Source organism: Urocitellus parryii, chromosome 6, assembly GCF_045843805.1.
Source record: "Urocitellus parryii isolate mUroPar1 chromosome 6, mUroPar1.hap1, whole genome shotgun sequence".
In the NCBI taxonomy this organism is placed as follows: Eukaryota; Metazoa; Chordata; class Mammalia; order Rodentia; family Sciuridae; genus Urocitellus; species Urocitellus parryii.
The window spans coordinates 180,078,885-180,098,978 of NC_135536.1; the positions used below are offsets into that span (position 1 = coordinate 180,078,885).

The following is a 20,094-nucleotide window of genomic DNA, read 5'->3' on the forward strand; positions in this document are numbered from 1 at the left end:
TAAGATGTAGAAATATAAAATCAGATCTCAAGTTTGAATTGCAAATATCAATTTGAATGCAAGATATGTTTTTCTTTGATTATTACTTTCTTAGCTGAAATATAATCTGGAAATAATGGAGAACTCATAACAGGGGATGCCCCTAGTGCCCACATTATAGTTTCTCAACACTACTTCCTGTTTAAAGGAACCAGTGTTCCTTGGGGAAGTGACTGTTTCTAGTCCTGAAAGTGTGTAAAATGAGCCTGGATATCTTTTTTTTTTTTTTTTTGGCACAAGGTATTGAACCCCCTGAGCTACATTCCCATCCCCAGCCCTCTATTTTTTATTTTGAGACTGGGTCTTGTCCAGGTTGGCCTTGAATTGTGATCTTCTGCCTCAGCCTCCTGAGTTTCTGGGATTACAGATGTGTGCCATAAGCCTGGCAGGCCTGGCTATCTTGTTGCATCAGAAAGCAAGGAAACTATGGGAGACTCCTGAAGATTCTGGGAATCCTATCAAAAGGGCTTGGGAGCCAATTTGAAGAGGCTCCCATTGGTCCAGGAATGGACAATCTAAGCACCAGCAAGAATAATAATGAAGGGTTGGGACACAATAAAATCCATGCCTTCATCAATGGTTCCTTCATAATTCTGCAACTAATTAACAAAGGAAAAAAAGCTGGCATTGGTCCCACCTTTCCTAGGAAAACTATTCCATAGTAACCAAATAGATGATGACGTTTCAGAGAATCTCTGGACTGATAAGGGAGGGAATGGTGCAATACCACAATTTTCTTAATTCCTAATGAAATAATGGCAAGAGACAATGACAATTGATGACAGCTAAAGCCATTTGATGAAAAGATGAAGGGATCTTTATAGTGAATGGGTATTATGTGGTACAGTAGGGTGTACTGAATGTCATCCTTAAGATATTCTTGCAAGAAAATTCGAACTTGAATCTGACCAAGCCTCAGATTCAACTAGTATTTAACTAGGTAAGATTTTGCTAGGGGCTGGCTCTGTGGGTAGAGTGCTTGCCTTGCATACACAAGGTCCTGGGTTCAATCCCCAGCACCAACCAAAAAAAGACTTAACTCGTATTTCCCAGTAGTAGATTTCATCAGCATCTCCAATTTGCTGGAAATACTGGGAACAGAGGAACACTGTAGAAATTAGGATCGTGACAGGAGGCAGATGGTGTGTTTAGATCAGCATGATTCGAGGAGGGTTTACTTACAACAGTAAAGGCACCAGTAAACGACCGTGCAGAATCCAGGGATGATGAGAAACCTTTACCAGCTGGAGGGAGACCTTCCCCAAAGCTGGAAGGAGAAGAGGTTTTGTAGAGTAGCCATCATGAGAGGAACAGTCCTTTGGTCAAAGAGCCAGCCACACTTGAGGTGGGTGACTTTGTGGGGTAGCTCCACTTGACCTCATTCTGCTCCCTCTCTCCTTCCCATTCCTGCCAGGACTCCCTATTGTCCAAACGTAGCTGAAGTCAGAGGACTAAGAGGGCCCCACTTGTAGTTCACTTAGGTTAGCCTCCTAGGTGCAAAGGCCAGGGCAAGAAGGGTGGTGATCTAAATGGAGCAAACCAGTCAAATTCTGTTGCAAACACGATAGACAACATCGTTTTGGGATGCAATCAGCAAAATCCAGAATGTTCTGGGACAAATAATCTTTAGTTCTCATCAAATGAATGGCCACTGGGGAAAATAGCACACAAATCAAAATAAATTTAAGAAGCACAACAAAGAAACAATGTGTGGGCCTTCTTGGGATCCTAATTCTAATAAATTAACTGGTTTTGTTATTATAGTTATTGTTTTAAAGAAGCTTCAGAGGGAATCTGGGAAATGTAAACGCTGTCTGCATATTTGTTTGTTTTTGCTATGTTGGGGATTGAGCCCAGAACCTTGCCCATATTAGGCAAGCACTCTACCCCTGAGCCACATCCCCTCACTGTCTGGACATTTGTTGACATGAAATAACTATTGGTAGTTTTTAAAACGTCATTGTGATTTTTGTGGTTATGGAGGGAGGGAGAAATAGAGAAGAGTGGGTGAGCTTATCTTGTAGAGATGCATAATGAAATATTTGCAGATGAAATGATGTTTGGGATTTTCTCTGAAATAATTTGGTGGGATGAGAGGGGAGTGGGGAAGGGGCTATAAAGGGAATATGGGGAATCAGGCGCAGAGGCTCATTGCACTTCTTTCTGCTTTTGTATGTGTTTAAAGTTTTCCATTGCAAAATAGTAGCACTCTTGTCTAGTCTTGCTTTGTTTATCAAATCGCAACGTATCTTGGACCTTATTTAGCATCAGTATATGTAAAGTTGCAGCTTCTTCTTCTTTTTAAAAAAAAATTTGGATAGACAGAATGCCTTTATTTTATTTGTTTATTTTTATGTGGTGCTGAGGATCTAACCCAGTGCCTCACACGTGCTAGGCAAGCGCTTTGCCACTGAGCTACTGCCCCAGCCGGGAGCTGCTTCTTTCTTGTCTCTTTTTTAATGTGCAAGATGAGCATCCCTAATCTGAAAATCCAAGATCCAAAACATTCCAAAATCTGATGCTTTTTGAGCACCAACATGATGCCGAAAGTGGAAAGTTCTACCCTTGACCTCATGTGATGGATCTCAATCAAAATGCAGGAGCATTAAAAATATCACACAGAATTACCTTCCAACTATGTGGATGAGGTATATATGAAATATAAGTGAATTTCATGTTTAGATTTGGGTCCCTTCCTCAAGGTAGCTCATTAGGAATATGCAAATATTCCAAAATCCCATTCCAAGAAGGGACGCTCAACCTGTGCGTGCATGGCACATGATAAACACCAGAGGGATGCAGTCAGCACATCCATGGCTCATGCGATAGTTTCTGCTCAGATAGTGGTATACATAGAATAACAATGTACCTTGGCAGTCTCTCTATATCAATACAAAAAGAATCTCCACATTTTTTATTTTAATAGGTTACCTAATGGACAATACAAGTTTCTGAAAGATCACTTTTTTTTTCTTTTTTTCAGTACTGGGAATTGAATCCAGGGCCTCAGGCATGCCAGGCAAGTGCTCTGTCACTGAACTACATCCTCACCCCTTTTCATTTGTTTATTTTTGAGATAGGGTCTCCATAAGTTGCTGAGGCTTGAACTGTGATCCTCCCACTTTAGCCTCCTGAGTAGTTGGGATTATATGGTGAGTTAACAGGCTCAGCTCCACACAGAATCTTTCATGGGCTCAAATCAAGCAAACTTTAAAATTGTTTTTTATTTTTTTAATTTTAGGTCATATTTAGAAAGGCCTTGCCCTGAAATCATGAAAAAAGTTTTATTTTTTGGTTATTTTATGTCCCTTTATTGTAAACACACACAATAACACAAAACACAAATGTACAGTCAAACCACCACCACACCCTGGGGTCAAGAAACTGATGATTGGTGCCACCAGAAGGTCCCTGGTATGATCCATCCCTCCTGACCGAATCCCTCCTTCTCCTTAGGGGGCAAAAAACAACAACACTGTACCAACATCTGTAGTATCCTTTCTGTGCTCTTTATAAAGTGCTACCATTTGTGTTAGTTTTCTGTCACTGTAAAAGCTGCCTGAGATCATCAACTTTTTATAAAGAGGAAGGATTTTTGCTTCATAGTTTTGGGAGTTTCATTCCACCATTGGTTGACTCTGTTGCTTTGGGGCCTGTGGAGAGGCAGCACATCAGGGCAGGGAGCTCGGGGGTGGGGGTCAGTGTGGGCTGTTCATCTCATGGCTAGGAAATGAGAAAGAGGGGGGCTGGGGTCCATAACCTTTAAGAGCCAAACTGTAGCACCACCTCATTATCATCCCTGAATGTTATTGGGCTGGGGACATGGCCCAGTGGTAGAGCACTAATCTAGCAAGCGTTGAGGCCCTGGGTTAGATCCCCACCACTGTGCATGAGTGTAGGTGCACGCGCACACACACACAAACAATCATCCACATTGCATGTAGCTGTGGTTCATTTATTTTCATTACTGTATAGTATTTTGGGCTCTTTCTTTCTTTTTTCTTTTTTTTTCCTTTTTTTTTTTTTTGCTGGATAGTATTTTATTGCAGGCACAGACCATAATTTACTTATCTAATTGGAATTTATTTTGCTGTAGGTTTGCCATCGGGCTCTAACTGAATTTCTTTTTGGATGACTAGCCAGTTGAACCAACAATATTTATTGAGTAATCCATCTTCGTCCGATTTGAATGCTATGTTATTATTTATTAAATGACTTTATATATTTTGGCTTCCTTCCAGACTCACTCCTCAGCTGTCCTCCTCTCTTTGCCTGTTTCTGAGTTCATCACGAGCTGTTATTGCAGTCACTTCATCATCACACGCTTTAGCATCTGACAGATTTGTCCTCCCAGATCTCTTTCTCTCCCACTTGTTGTTCTTCTTTTTTTTAATTTCAGGAGTTTTCTTGATTTTCCTGCATGAGTTTTAGAATCAGTTTTTCAAGGTCCCAAATAATCCTGTATATATATATATATATATATATATATATATATATATATATATATATATATTTGCTTCCCATTAAAATTATAAATTAAAAGATAGAAAGATTGTATCTTTTCTTTATTGAATCTTCTAGCCAAAAATGGGATGTGCCTTTTCCTTTATTCAGGCTGTTATGTCACATAATACACTCTGAAGGGATTATTCATATAGTTCCTGAACATTTCTTGAGAAGTAACTGATTCATTTTAACATTTGAATAGTATTTCATTATGTTTAATTTCATGGTTTATTTAATCTTTCCACCTTTGATATTTGAATAAATGTTTCCAAATGTATTCTATTATAAATAGTGCTACAACAAAATATCCTTGCACAAACACATATTTGGGCATGTAATTGGGAATGATATTGCTGCAAATGAAGTTGCTAGAACAAAACACTTTTTAGATTAAAAAACAATAAGATAATAAGGGTCATGCTAATTTAAAGAGAGAAACCAAGAATTAAAGAATATCGTGCTATTGTTAAAAGAATGAGGATAGGGCTGTGGTTGTAGCTCAGAGGTAGAGCACTCGCCTAGAATGCATGAGACTCTGGGTTTGATCCTCAGCATCACATACAAATAAAAGAAAGATAATGTGTCCACCTACAACTAAAAAATAAATGTTTTTAAAAAGAATGAGGATAAGCTTATAGAATACACCAAAATAAGGTTGAAATAGGCAACTGCCTTGATATTAAATAGAAGATCATAGCAAAAAAGTAAAATGGTTATTACACAGGACACAAGTGCAAAATCATTGGTGGTCTCCACTTTGGATACCAGAAATGACAAGGTTGCCATGATGAGTCACTAAGGCTTTGCTCTGGGGCTTTTCACACTGCTGGTGACACTTGGAAACCCCCTGCTGCAGGCACAGAATGAGCAAGGCAATGGAGACCCCAAAGGCTCCCGCTGTGTACTGAGTCAACAGGTGGGGTGTGGGGAGCTCCTCTCCACAGAACGAATCCCAGCAGAACCAAATGGAACCAAGAGCCGAGAGACACGGAGCCCTGAGGTGTCATCTGAGGCCCTGGTTCCAGCTCTGCCTGAAGATGTTTCCAAGCTGAATTCCCTGACCTGAGCTTCAAGTGAGTGTCACTGGATCAGGCCTCAGTGAGACCAGAACTGGGGACAGGAAATTGGTACCTGGTACATCAACCACCTTTGGGAACTTCAGGAATACTCTTGTGGTAGACACCAGGGGCAACCGTAAAATCTTTCTAGAAGCTTACAGAAGGGACCCTGTGCAGAAGGGAACAAACTCCAGGGGGTCAGTTATCTGTTGCTGCAGAGCGATCCCCTGAAACTCACTGACTTAAGGAAAGACTGTTGCATTTGCTCAGGATTCTTGGGTCAGCGATGCATGCTGAGCCCAGCTGAGCTAGTCTGCAGGGCAGGCGGGAGTCATCCGCAGATCTGTAGTCATCGGACAGCGTGATTGGGACAGTGGTCCAAAGTGGCCTCACAGGGGTCCCTGGAATAGTGGGGTGACTGGATCATTGTCTGCATGGGGGCTCTCATCCTCGGAGTCCACTCCGGTCTTATCCACAAGGTGGCATGTTCCAAGAGAGCCAGGCCCAGTAAGAGATTTTTAAGCTCCTTTTGGTCAGATTGACTGAAAGTCAATATATATAATAAAGTATGTAGTATATTTAATATATAGTGACTGGTCAAAGTCACAAGGACAAGGCCTGAGTCAACATGAGGGGGTGCATAACCTGTGGATACACTGGGCACCATCGATATCATAATGACAGGGTGCAAGGTGCAAGGCCTGCTGACCCCCTGCCTGTTCACGAGCTCAGGGGAACCTCCCCACAGGCGGCCCATGCAGAAGCAGAGCAGGTGCTGTGAGTTATTGTGGAAGATGATGCTCCCAGGTGAGGACTGAATTCGGGGCTAGGGCAGAGGAAGGGAATAGCCAGTGCCAGACTCTGAGAGGCCCAGAGGCTAGAGGTTTACAAACAGGCTTCTGGAAGACAGGCCAACCTGAGTTTGGTCTTCGCTCAGCTACCTACTGGCACTATGACCCTATACTAGTAACTTCCCCACTCTGACCTCTGGTCTCTTCATCTGTGACACTTACCTCATAAGGATGTTGTGGACATTAAGTGAGCCTGGCCCAAGGAAGCAGTCTATAGAGGCAGTGGTCATGGTCAGTGAGACAAGAGTGGTGGCAAAGATGATGGCAGATGATGACTGGGACAGGGGTCAGCCATGCTCTGGCTGAACAGAGTTCTGGTGTGATCCATTAGAGGAGGGCAGGCAGAGATGGCCTCTTCCTTCTATCAGTGATCTCCTGCTCCCTTTGGCTAAGGAAGCATGTTTAAGGGCATGGAGATAGGATAGATTCATCTTGGAAAAATGCCATCAGCTATGGTACCCCCTTCCAGCTATGTGTCCATGGCTTTACTGTCCGTTAAGGATGGTGTGCTTAACGGACAGTAAAGCCATGGACACGTAGCTGGAAGGGGGTACCATAGCTGATGGCATTTTTTCCAAGATGAATGGACTGCTCCCATCCCACCTGATCTTCCGACAGTGTTCTGTTAAGGGCTGAACTGTGTTCCCCTCAAAAAACCATGTTGGAGTCCTGAGCGCAGGACCACAGAATGTGACTGTATTTGGAGGTAAAAACTTTTTTTTTTTTAATTAAATATATACTTTTTTAGTTGTAGATGGATACAAATACCTCTATTTTCATTTTTTATGTGGTGCTGGGAGTTGAACCCAGTGCCTCACACATGCTAGGCAAGTGTTCTACCACTGAGCCAAACCCCAGTGCCCTGGAGGTAGGACCTTTAAAGAGGTGATTAAAAGTAGGCTGTTAGGGTGAGCCCTAATCCAATCTGACTGATAAACTCTGAGAAATACATTTCTGTTGTTGAAGTCACCCTGTGACGCTCAGAGCAGCCTTAACAAATGCTAAGCATTTAACACAGTGGCTTTCCTGTACCTCCCATCCAGGGGTGGTCTGTGTCCTCTCCCCTTGAAGTCCACCTTTAAATCCAGGCGCCACATCGTGAGGACGCCCAAGCCAGCCCATCCTGAGGGATCATGCAGAACTGAGGTAGGTGTTCCACTGACAGCCAGTGTTAGGCCTAGCATGCCGAGAGAAGACCCCTCCAGACGTTCCAGGTCCCAGCCATGGAAACTACTGCGGATGTCCTAGATGTGGAATAGAGGAAAGCTGTCTCAGCTGTGTCCTTTCTAAGTTGTGGATCCACGGAACTCATGAGCGTAATGAAATGGTTGCTTTACCCCACTGAGTTTTGGAGTAGTTGATTACATAGCATTGTTCACTTCCAAGTGCTCTTGCAGAGGAAGCCACCACCAGCCGGGCTCTTTAAACCAAAACACCCTCCAGATTTCTCCAGGTTTGGACACAGAGTGGGTGCTGTCACCTGGTGGCCAATATGAGCGTTGCACAATCTGCATTGGATTTTAAGAGCTATTAACATTTTCATTCCACAAACTTTCACAATCCCTGATGGTGGTGAGTCCAGTTAGTTTTAAAACTATATTATAGCTGAGCATGTTGGCACATGCCTGTAATGCCAGATACTTGGGAGGCTGAAGCAGAGGATTGCAAGTGTGAGGCCAGCCTGGACAACATAGCAAGACCCTGTCTCAAAATAAAATGAAAAAGGAGTTGGGTACAGCTCAGTGGTAGAGCATTTGCCCAGCACACACAGGGCCCTGGATTTGACTCCCAGAGCTCCCCCCAAAAGCAAGCATAATATCACTGTTTTTTTTAAAAAAATGTTTTTATCTTTGCTCATGATTCAGTTTACAAATCTAGTCTCTTACATTCTCTTCCAAAATCCAAAATTCTTTGAAAACTGAAAGTTTTTCCATCAGTTTACACAGGCTCACTCAGTATCAAACCCTAATCTGAACTGACATAAGGCTATCTATAATCTTCCATGAACATTTCACAGGGAAATACTAATATTTGGTCATGGGGCCATGGCTCCAGACCTCCTAGGGAGGTCACATCTCAGACAGTAGCAGTCCTCCTGTGGTCTTCATCCCAGCAGCATCTGCATCACCTGGGAACCAGGTATCCATGACGGTCCCACCCACCTGTGTTCTCGCAGTGATACTGCCTCACCAGCCCCTGGCCCAAGCTTGGGCACTAGGTTCCATTTACACAATCCTGAAACTTCAGAATTTAAAAAGCACTTTGGTCCCTATGGTTTAAGATAAGAGATGACTTTCAGACCTGTATTCTGAAGTTTTAAGTGACATTAAAGGAAGTCATGCGATTTTTGTATTTCAAAAAATGGTGCAGAGGTCCCTTGCAAAAATGGAGACAGGTTGTGATTAGTAACAACAGAAGCTTTTTCAGTGTTTATAACCCACCAGACACTGTGCCAAGTCCACACAGCGACTAAGAGGTAGATGCTTTTCTCATTGCCATTTTATAACTGGGGAAACTGAGATAAGAGGAGCCAGCAATGACCAAAGCCCCTCCATCTCCCCAACAGGAAATGGAGCCTGACACAGAGGGACACCACCTAGTCACATGACCTCATTCTTCAGCCTGGGGATCTCCTGCTGCTACTTCCTTTGGTTATATCCTAGGAAGTCAGAGGACAAAGGAATCCCTACAGGTAAAACTGCACTGAGGGAGGGGTGGGGGAGGATGGCTCCGTGGGGACCAGGGAGGACAGCCAGCCACCCTGTTGTTTATACTTCTACTTCTGCAGATGTGCATATCACAAATGGATGCCATTGAGTTTATTTCCTTTTCTCCTTTTGGTACTGGGGATAGAACCCAGAGGTACTTTACCACTGAGATACATCCTCAGCCCTTTTTATTTTTTTTTTTTAATTTTGAGACAGGATCTCACTAAGTTGCTTAGGGCCTTGCTAAGTTGCTAAGACTGGCTTCAAACATGCGATCCTCCTGCTGCTGGATTACAGGCATGCACTACTGGGCCCAGCATAGCTATTGTATTTCAAAAATATGAAAGTCTTGTACTGCAAGTTTTCCATTTGTAATTTGCTTTTTTTTTTCTTTTTTCAACCCATGCTTCGTGTTCCAGATCTGCCTGTGTTATATAGGTAGCATATATAGGTATATATTTCAGTTTGTTTTCTGCTGTTTAGAATTCCATTATATTAAAATGCTTCTTAATTCATTTTTGCATTCCCCTATTGGCAGGCATTTAGGATGTTGCCATTATTGCTCTTACAGGTAAAGCCATGATAAGAATCCTTAGATGTCACTCCTCCTACATGAGGTGAGATGTTTTTCTCTAGCAGGCATTCCTAAATGTGGGCCTTCTGGGCCACAGGATACGCACATCTAACTTTCTTAAATAGTGCCAAATTTGTCTCCAAAGTGGCTGTACCAGCATTTGGTTCTTCCCACCCTGAGGGGTTCTGGTTCCATGGTCCTAGCCCACCCAAATAGGGACAGAGCTTTTTTTGTTGATCAGAGGGCTGTGAACTTTAGCCTCCTGGTGTTTTACTGACATCTTCCTGATACTTCAGAAGTGGGGCATCTCTTCAATCAGCTACTACCTGGGAATAAACATCTGGCCTTCCTACTTCAGCTTTGCCTGTATGTTGTCCCAGCCTGGATTTCCAGAACCCCAAAGACCTTGCTTCCCCGTCCCAGGCAGGAACACACCAACCGTGCTTTGGCTTTCAGGCCACTTCCTGTGCTGCAGATGTTTCCGACTCAATTTTGCCCCTCAGGACTGGGGAATGACTTCTGTTCGCTGTAGGTGGCATCTAAGCCCCACCAGAGGCCACAAATGACAAGGGCTGAATGGGTGGAGGGCTGAGGGCAAGGGCAGCAGCAGCAACTAGTCAAAGATGGGAAAAGGGAAACTTGAGCCTCAGATTGTGATTTCCAAAATGTGGACCTCACTTGTCTTCCTGCGCTGTGTCTGGAGCCCAGTGTATGAGAGATAGAGCGTCCCTCTAAACACTTCTGATGGCATCACAAAGCAGGTCACTTCGTTCTCTCTGCAGATCCCCCCTGTGCTCCTCACTCTGCCAAGTGTCACAAGGCACTGGATGTTGGTGGTAAATAAGAACAGACCTAGTCCCTAATTGGTGGCATACTCTGTTTTAGTGTCCCTGGCCACCAGACTGGGGACCTACAGAGCTGACATCTATTTTCTCATGATTCTGGAGGTTGGAACTTTGATATCAAGGTGTTGGCAGGTTAGGTCTTCCAGGGACTTCCTTCTTGGTGTGGAGATGGCTGTCTTCCCCCCTGTCTTCATGGGGGTCTTTTCTGTCTCTTAATCTCTTCTTATAAGTCCCACTGGGTTTGGGGCCACCCACATGAGCTCATTTGACCTTGGCCACCTTCTTAATGTTAGGCAGTTTTGTTCGTCGTCGTGGTAATGGAATATTTTAGACAATTAACTTATGAAGAGAAAAGCTTTTCACAGTTCTGTGGGTTCCAATTGTGGTCAGGGGGTCCCCTGGCAAGGACATCATGCCATGGTGGAGCAAAACCATTTGTATTGTGCACCAGGAAGGAGAAGGGAAGCGGGAGAGGGCAGGTTCCCACAAGCCCCTTCAAGGACATGCCTACAGGACATGTCCACAATGACCTAGGACCTCCCACATGGCCCTCTCACAAGGTCCCACATCCAGAAGAAGTTCCTCCCCACAGCTCTGCCCTGGGGACCAAGCCTTTAACACTTGGACACGTGCCTATGTTTAAATCAGAGCAAAGACCTCATCTCCAAACATCTCACATTCTTAGGTACTGAGGGTTAGGACTTCCACATTGGAGTCAGGGACCCATCCAGCCACCGTGCTAATGAAAGTAGTCACAGTTGGACATAAGATCACAGCATAGTCCCTAGAGGCTCTGACTGAGGGGCTCCCGAGACCTTCCCTGAGGGAATGACGTTTGATCTGAGACCTGAAAGAAGGGCAGAGCTGAACAGGGAAAGAGGGAACAAACAGCAGGTTGGGCAGGGGGGACAGAATGTGCCATGACATCGGTAATGCCCACCTGGGCCTCTGAGTGAGTGGTCCCTGCACTGAGGGGGACATCTGTGGGTCATGCTGGAGATGGTGGAACTAACGTCAGACACAAATCATCTGAGAACTGCCCTCTTTCTTTTGTTTTGTCTTTTCATTTTTTCCTTTTTATTTGTGCATTAAAATCATGCACAATAGTGAAATTCATTTTTTCCTTCTTTCTTTGGTGCTAAGGATTGAAAAAAAATTTTTTTTAAATTTTTTTGATACTGGGGATTGAACCCTGGGGCACTTTACCACTGAGTGCATCCCCAGTCCTTTTATTTTTTATTTTGAGACAGGGTCTTGCTAACTTGTTGTCTTGGTAAGTGGCTGAGGCGGACCTTGAACTTGAGATCCTCCTACCTCAGCCACCCCAGTCACTGGGATTACAAGCAGGTGCCATGGTACCCAGCTCTGAGCACTTCTTTAAAGATACAGATTCCATGAGGTATAGCGGTGCGCACCTGTAATCCCAGTGACTGTGGAGGCTGAGGCAGCAACTTAGAGATACCCTCAACGACTTGGCAACAGCTTGTCCAAAATAAAAAAATAGGGCTGGGGATGGAGTTCGGTTGTAAAATGCTCCTGGATTCAATCCCCCGTACCAAAAAACAAAACAAAACAGATCCCAGTCCACTGGATCGGAATGTCCAAGGGGAAGGACCCAGGAGTCTGCATTTCTGCCCCTCCCCCCAACTTTTTCATCTTGAAAAATATCAAATTGCCCTCACCCAGATTCAGCGGTTGTTAACATTTGGCTTATTTTTGCTTTCTCTCTCCCCCTCCCTCACCTTCTTCTCAGCATGCATTTCCTAAACATAAGGACCTGTGCCTCTATAACCACAATGTCACGGTCATACCCAAGAACATTAACATCAATTCAGCAATATCTTCCACTATGCAGACAGCATTTAAATTCCTAGCTGTCCACAACATTTCTTTATAGCTGTTTACTTTTTCTATCAAGGATCCTGTCAAGGGGCCCACCTTCATTATCTCCCTTTAGCCCCATTTAATTGAGTAACTTCCTGTCTATTTTCAAAAAGTGATATTAACTCCAGGCTTGTAGAATGTCCCACATTCTAGATTTGTCTAAATTTTCCTCATGATTAAAATCAGGTTAAGTATTTTTGGCAAGAATATGACATAGAAGGTGCTGGGTACATCTTATTGCATCACATCAGGGGGAGAATTTTGTCAGGTTGTCCCCATCTGGGTGATGCTGAGTTTGATCCTTCAGTTAAGGAGGAGACTGCTAGAGCTTTCCACAGTAAAGGTACATGACGCCGCCTTTATAGTTACTCAGTACTCTGTGGCATGATAATTTGCTATGATGTTACCCAATGACCCTTCACTCGTGGCTTTAGTATCCAATGTTGACTCCTCTTTCTCCAATCAATTATAGTATTGGTGATTGCAAAATGGAACCCCCATTTTAAATAAGTACCCTAATGGCTCTTTACTGCAGGGAATTTGGGGAGCCCTATTTTAAAAAAGTAAGCAGGAGGATGAGGTTTTGCTACTAAAACTTTGAAGGCATTAGCTATTCATTAGACTTGGTTGAAATGCACATTCCATTCTGGGGCCAAAGAGGACAAGAGTAGAAAGCAACATTCTAAATAACCTTGTCTCCACCTCTTCTTCTTCAAACATTTCTGTGCTCCCCCTTAATTTGAAACAGGACTTAGACAGTGATCTTGACTCCTGAATATGTTGGCAAGTTGTATTTGCCATACTTGTGGGGAGTGTTGCTTTGCTTTGTTGACGTGTGTGTGTGTGTGTGTATGTGTGTGTTTGTGTGTGTGTGTGTGTTTCAAATTAAACCTTCAGTGATTTTGATTCAAATGGTTTGGGGTAGAGTCTAGGTATCAAAAAATTTGAAAGGTTCTGTAGTGAGTCTAGTGTTCTGCCGAGACTGAGAGCAACAGAGTAGGGTTTCCCATAAATTAAACATAAAAATGAAAATCTAGGGCTGGGGATGTGGCTCAAGCGGTAGCGCGCTCGCCTGGCATGCCTGCGGCCCGGGTTCGATCCTCAGCACCACATACCAACAAAGATGTTGTGTCTGCCGAGAACTAAAAAATAAATATTAAAAAAAAAAAGAAAATCTATAAAATTTAAAAGGAAAAGAAAACCAGTCCACCCCTACTCCTAGTTACTGCATTCTAACAGAGTCCCAGGACAGGGGTCACCTGCTAGGCCCAAACATCTGCTGATCCCTCCATGCTGCTTGTGGGGCTCCACTGTGCAGACAGTTATGTGGAGCGCACAGAAGAGGTGGAGAAAAGGTCACTTCCCTCAAAAGCATGTGGGACGTGGGAAAAAACCACACATACAAACACACAGAGTATTGTACAATTGGAGATTACAGAGCAGGAAACCGACACTGTGGAAGAGGAAATGACCGCCCAGCAAGCTCAGGCCAGAGTGGGACTCTTCCCCAGAATGCCTTTCTCCCCACTTGGCTCAGTTTTATGCCAGACCACGTGGCACCCTCTGCACTTCCTGCGCTGCTGTTGCCGGGATCTGGCCTGGAGCCAACACCATCGCTAGTGGCATCAGCAAGGAGACAAGAGTCACCTAGGAAGGTATATGCAACTACACGTTGGTTAAGTTGTAGTTGATGAGTAGGCCTAAAGCCATGTAGTTCATTCTGTGTTTATAAAATCAGGTCCACAGATATTTGCATAGCCTTTTAAAACCTTCTTTGGCCTTGAAATTGTATTGTTATATTGTGTGCATATCTGAACATGTAACAACAATCCCACCACTATATACCACTATAATACCAATAAAAAATAAGGGGAAAAAAGAACATTTTTTGGTCTTGAACGATTCCTAAATATCTTATTATAGATGGCACCATAGATGACCTTGAAACAAAGAGTGGAACTTTCTTGACTGGGGACAGATGAGAGAGGGATTTGGAGGACACTGAAAATGTTGCTTTCAAGGATTGGAGTATAGTTTAACTTTTTTTGGGGGGGAAGGGCAAAATTTGTTGATAATTCACACATCATACAATTCACTCATTTAAAATATACAATGCAGCTGGGACCCATGCCTGTAATCCCAGCAGCTTGGGAGGCTGAGGCAGGAGGATCCAGAGTCCAAAGCCAGCCTTAGCAAAAGCGAGGCCCTAAGCAACTCAGTGAGAGGCTGTCTCTAAATAAAATACAAAAGAGGGCTGGGGGGTGTGGCTCAGTGGCCCCTGAGTTCACTTCCCCCACCAAAAAAGTACACAATTCAATGTCTTTTTTTTTTTTTTTGTGAGGCCTCATGGTTGTGAGGCCATCCAAAATCAACTTTAGGACATTTCATCATTCCCAAAAGAAACACCCCTTTACCAGTCATCTCCCAGTTGCCCTCACAAATACTCTCCCAGCTCCAGACAACCACTAATCTGCTTTCTGTCTCTGTACATTTGTCTGTTCTGGACTTTTCAAACAGAATCATACAACATGTGGCTTGCAGCTGCTTCTTTCACATTGCAATTTACTTTCAAAGCTCATCCATGTTGCAACATGTGTCAGTGCTTTGTCCCTTTTGATTGCCAAGTAATACTGCATTGTATAGATAGACTATGCCTTATTTATCATTTATTGCCTGGTAGACATTGGGTTGTTTCTTCTTTTTGGCTATTCTGAACGTTTGGGAACAAGTTTTTGTGTGTCTGCATGTTATTATTGCTTATGAGAACATACCTAAGAATGGAGTTGCTGGGTCATCTGGTAACTTTAACATTTTGAGGAAAGGCCAGTTTTTCAAAGCAGTGTGATATATGACAGTTCCGCTTTCTCCGTATCCTCACCAACATTTGTTATTGATTGATTGATTTTTTTTTATCAATGTTTGGGCTGCAGCTACAAAGGAAGACTCTCAGACCCCATCTCAGCTGTCAGAATTCCAGCTCCCCGATCCTAAAGGCACCAGAGTCCTGCCCTGTCCCCATTGTCCCTGAGCACACTGAACTCAAACCTAGTAGGTATAAAATGGTATTTTATTTTGGTTTTGGTTTACATTTCCCTTGCAGTTAATGATGTTATCTTTTTGTGTGCTTCTTGGCCACTTATGTATCCTATTTGGAGAAATGGCTATTCAAATACCACACCAGTATTGAGAAATGAACCCAGGAGCTCTCTATACCACTGAGCTGCACTCCAGCCCTTTTTATTTCTTATTTTGAAACAGGGTCTTGTTAAGTTTCCCAGGATGGACTTGAATTTGTGGTTATCCTGTATCAGCCTCCTGAATTGCTGGGATTACAGGTGTGCCCCACCACATCTGGCATCATTGCTTAATTCAAGAACACAAAGATTATGCTTATGTTTTCTGAGAGTTTTATAATTTTAGTTCCAATATTTGAGTCTGGTCCATTTGTGGTTCATTTTTATATGGTGTGAGGTAGGGGTCCAATTCGTCCTTTTGCACCTGGTATCCAGTTGTCCCAGCTCTATTCAGTTGAAAAGATTATTCCTTCTTCATTAACTTGCCTTATTAAAAACTGATTGACCATATACATCACTTATGTCTGGACTCTCAGTTGTATTCCATTGACCCATGTGTCGATCCTTTCCCCCCTTACCACACTATCTTGATTATGGTAGCTTTAGTTTGAAGTCAGAAAGAGTGAGCCCTCCAATTTACTGTACAGTATACTTTAGCTCTCGATATCAACCCCGTGAGAGATGTGAATGAACAGCACAACATGGGGATTTGGGACATCCCCTCCTCTTGAAGATGTCATTTCAGGGACACTGGCTCCAGGTTCTACACATGCCTTGGAGAGATGGATTATCACCTTCTCAGCCCACACCTCTTCATTATAAATCAATGGAAACATTCTGCAGAGAACAATGGTCCCCCTGGGTTATTTTAAACATCATTGTAAGTCTTTCCCACCTGCTCTGCTCTCTAATTGCTCCTACTCAAACAGTGTCATTCACAACTGGATTATTATTGAACTGAGAGGGAGACAGGGCAAGTGAAGGAGGTCTTCAGGGGATCGGGAAGGGCCTGTGGCCCTAGAATAGGCCTAACCCACATTTTTTTTGCTCCTTCAAGAAAAGTTATTGAATTTTCTTAGCAAATAAGAAATCACTTAAATTCAGGTGATGTCTTCAGTCTCAAAAGAATATTGCTCACAAATAGTGACCCAGAGTTCTCCAAAGGAGAGGAATCAAATTAACAGTATAGATCCCCAGACTCCCTAAACTTAAACCTTATCTGCCACCCCCCTCAGCTGGTTGGCCCAAGGGTGCCTGAGGCTCTAATCGGGTGCCGAGGAAAGTTCAGGAAACAAAGCCCTTTGTTGAAAAGAGAACTCTATTGTTCTAAGGCCACTGTTCAGGGAGTGTGGATTCCAGAGAATGTTTTGGGCTGGGTTTTTTCCCCCTGTGTTTATTAACTTTCTCTCTTCTTCCTGGGGGGAGGAGGGTTGGTTTTCAAAAGCAACTTAAAGATAGTTAAATTCATTGTGTAAAGAAAGGCACAGGGTGCAGGGCCTTCTGCCCCAGAAGAGGCTTGGTTCGAAGAGAGAAAGAAGCCACCCGTTATGTTTTGCATATTTATTTTATTGCGTTTGTATTTTTAGCATGAAATCTCAGGGAAGCAGCCCAGGTCTAGATCCTGCACATCTTCAAACCGGCAGACGTCAGCGAGGTACAACCACTTCCTTCCTCCTTCACTTAACCTCCCCTTTTTCCAGAAAGAGGATATGATGCTGGCCCACACCGCAGGTCACAGCCCACGTGCTCCCACTTGTCTTGCTCTCCTCCGCTGGGAGACCTGTCCCCACAGACCTGTTCCTAGGGCAAGACCTGGTCGCGTCCCCGGACGTCCTGTGAAGCCTTCAGACAGGCTACGCGAGGGTCCTCCAGGTAGGACAATTGACTTCCGAGCACTGGTACTATCCTATGTGACCTCGGGCAGGTTACTACTCCTTCTGGAGCTTCATGATACCATCTGTCAAATGGGAGCAAGAATGCCATTCTTGACTTCCTCCTTTCCATGGGGGGAGCGGGTGGGAGGAAGAGTCCATCTCATCTCCTTTCAATTTCCTCTTGTTCATAAAGAGGCCCCCACGCCAGGAGCACCGACACCCTTTACCAGCAGGCTGGTGTTGAGTCGGTCCACCCCACGCCAGCCACTCAGGCCCCGCCTCGGGGGAGGAGCCGAAAGGCGGCGCGGAGGCTCGCCGCGGAGCAGAGCTGGCTCTGTCGCCGCACCAGCAGCTGTGGCTTGGGGACCTACTGACTGAGCCAGGGCCGGGAGCCGCCCGGGGCAGGGCTCAAGAGAACGGGTGAGTTCCCCGGCGGCGCCGCCTCCTCCCTGCGCTCTGCGGCTTGACAGGGCGAAGGACAAGAATCTGGGCGGGGAGGTGGTCTCAGCTTCTGATAACCTGGTGGAGGACGAGGGACTTAAGGTAATTTGGTGGGGGGCACTGGAAAAGCAGGTACCTAGAGCTCAGGACTGGGGATGGAGTGGGGCGTTCTCCCGCGTCTGGAGCCTCCATGTCTAGGCTGGGGTGAGGAGTGCACTGGCAGGTTGTTGGCTGGGGTTGTAGTGGCGCGATCTTGGGGCTGGTGGGGAGTGGTCTTCGGTGGGTTCTGACTGATGGGCCGCTGACTGCGGGGGTAGCAATGCCCAGCGGGAGCCACAGAGCACTAAACACCACCGGCGCCCAGTCTCTGGACTGGGCTTGGGGGCGCCGCCCCCTCGCGTGGTGGCGCCTGGTCCCGGTAGGTAGCGGCAGGGCGCAGAGAGCGCTCCTGCCCGGGCGGGAAAGGTCCCCAGGGCTGGTGCCACGGCGAGCAGACCTGCCCCGCTGCGGGATCCCCGGTGTCGGCCGGCCGGGGCAGACACCCGTGTTGTAGTTCCCCGGGAGGCGTGCGCCGGGCCTCTCCCCAGGGCCGCCTTGCCTCTCCCCGGGGCCGCTGTGCGCTGGCCGCCGGGTCCCTGGCGCCGGGAGCGCTATTTGCCTTGCCGCCGAGTCCCGCGCGTCGGCTCCGGCAGGGAGTAGCGCCCCCGAGCGCCTAGGGTCGGCAGAAGCCGTACGATCCTCTCAATGGAAAGGTCGCGCAGAGGGGTCTCCCCCAAGGTCACCTGGAGAGCCCAGGTCGCCCCGGGTGGGGGGCCAGGAGGGGGCGGCGCTCGCTATCCGCCTGCTTTCCGATTACAGACTCCCTTCCTCTGCTTTCTCCTCCCGGGCCGGGCCTGCGGCTTCCCTGGAAATGCTGTTGATGCGGCTCCCAGTCCCGGGCGGATAATTGAGCCTAGGCGAGCTGTGAATCTGGCCCTCCTGGGAGCCTGCGGTGCGCCGCCGCCACGCGCCAGGCCCAGGACCCTGCGCTGCCTGAAATCTCGAGAGCGGAGGGAGAGAGATGCGGCTGCACAAGCGCTTCTCAGAACCGAAAGCCGAGCTGCTTGCGCGCCCATGTGATTAGATTCCACATAATGGGCCCCTGTTCTGGCTGTCAGAAGCGCCCACCAGTTCCCCGCGGCTCCGAGCACCAGGTGCTGCTTCTGAATCGCCCTCTGTGGAGGACTCGGAGCCCCGAGGTACCAGGCGCCCTTTCCCGCTGGGATCTCTGGAAGAGGCCTGCAGTTAGCCGCCTCGGTCCGCGGGGGGTACTTCCCTGTGCGCCCTGCCATTTCCTGCGGCTGGTGGAGAAAACCTTCCATCTGAAAGGTCTCGTTTGAGGCTGCTAACAAAGCTTCTCAGCTCAGCCAGCGACTAACTGTCTGCCCGCGGGCAGGGAAGGCACTTGGCTTCCTGAGCCCCAGAGGTCTCTATGAAATGGGGCTACCCAGGCCGTGGGGATGATGAGTGCGGGGCCTGCCAAGTGCTTGGTGCAGTGGAGCATGGGAGGTGAGCCCTCCTAGCAAACGCTGGCGCCTTCGATACTGGCTAGAGCTGGGCGTGTCTCTTAGACAGGTGCAGGAGTGGAGCCCTAGTGGGTGGTTCTGCAGGGGCTGGGGGAGTTTCTGCATCTCTCTCCCTAGTTTTGTCACAAAGAGCCAGCTTGCAGGAGGCGGTGGGGGCCGGTGAATCCTTCCAGAGTGCTGCCTGCTCACAGGGCCTTTCCCACACAATCCCCCATCCCCTTCTCTCCCACCTGTCACCCAAATCCCATGTTCTCTGCCCCAGTCCCTAGGCTATTTCAGACAAGGTGTTGTCCAGGCCACTGTGGACCTTCAAGAAGGTACCTGCTTGTCAATTGGGTCTGACCAACAGTGTCTCCCCAGCTCGTCCCAGTCTCTTCCTTTAGGAAGACCACTCAGTCTTTCCTTGGCCTCTTTTGGTATCCTCCTGCTGTGACATTCACTTGTAGCTCTGTGGTTCTGGTGAGGCCCGGCTTCCTGTTGCTCTCTGGGCCGTCCCTGGCCTGGAAGTACATGGTGGGCAAGGCTGATGCCTGGGGCCTGTTCAGACTTTGTTCTCTCTGCTAATTGAGCCAGAGTGGAGGTTAAATTCTAATCTGGCTGTTAACTCTTTTTGGAAGCCTGAGGGGGACGATGAGGCAGAGATGCATTTTTCCCTTAAGGCTAGAACTTTCTGCT

The 20,094-nt window shown here is 46.2% G+C and overlaps 1 protein-coding gene across 4 annotated transcripts in view; it reads left to right on the forward strand.

Moving 5' to 3' along the window:
- Window positions 1-17,148: 17,148 nt before the first annotated feature.
- Ppp1r16b (protein phosphatase 1 regulatory subunit 16B) overlaps window positions 17,149-20,094 on the forward strand; it is a 102,802-nt gene continuing 99,856 nt past the window's right edge. The window contains exon 1 of one of the 4 annotated variants that reach the window (XM_026383291.2): window positions 17,149-17,193. The gene's annotated coding sequence lies outside the window, so the exon portion shown is untranslated. Of the gene's footprint in view, window positions 17,194-17,292; window positions 17,412-17,732; window positions 17,834-17,924; window positions 17,957-20,094 lie in introns of those variants that run through there. The other 3 variants (XM_026383288.2, XM_026383287.2, XM_026383290.2) reach the window with 3 other exon arrangements.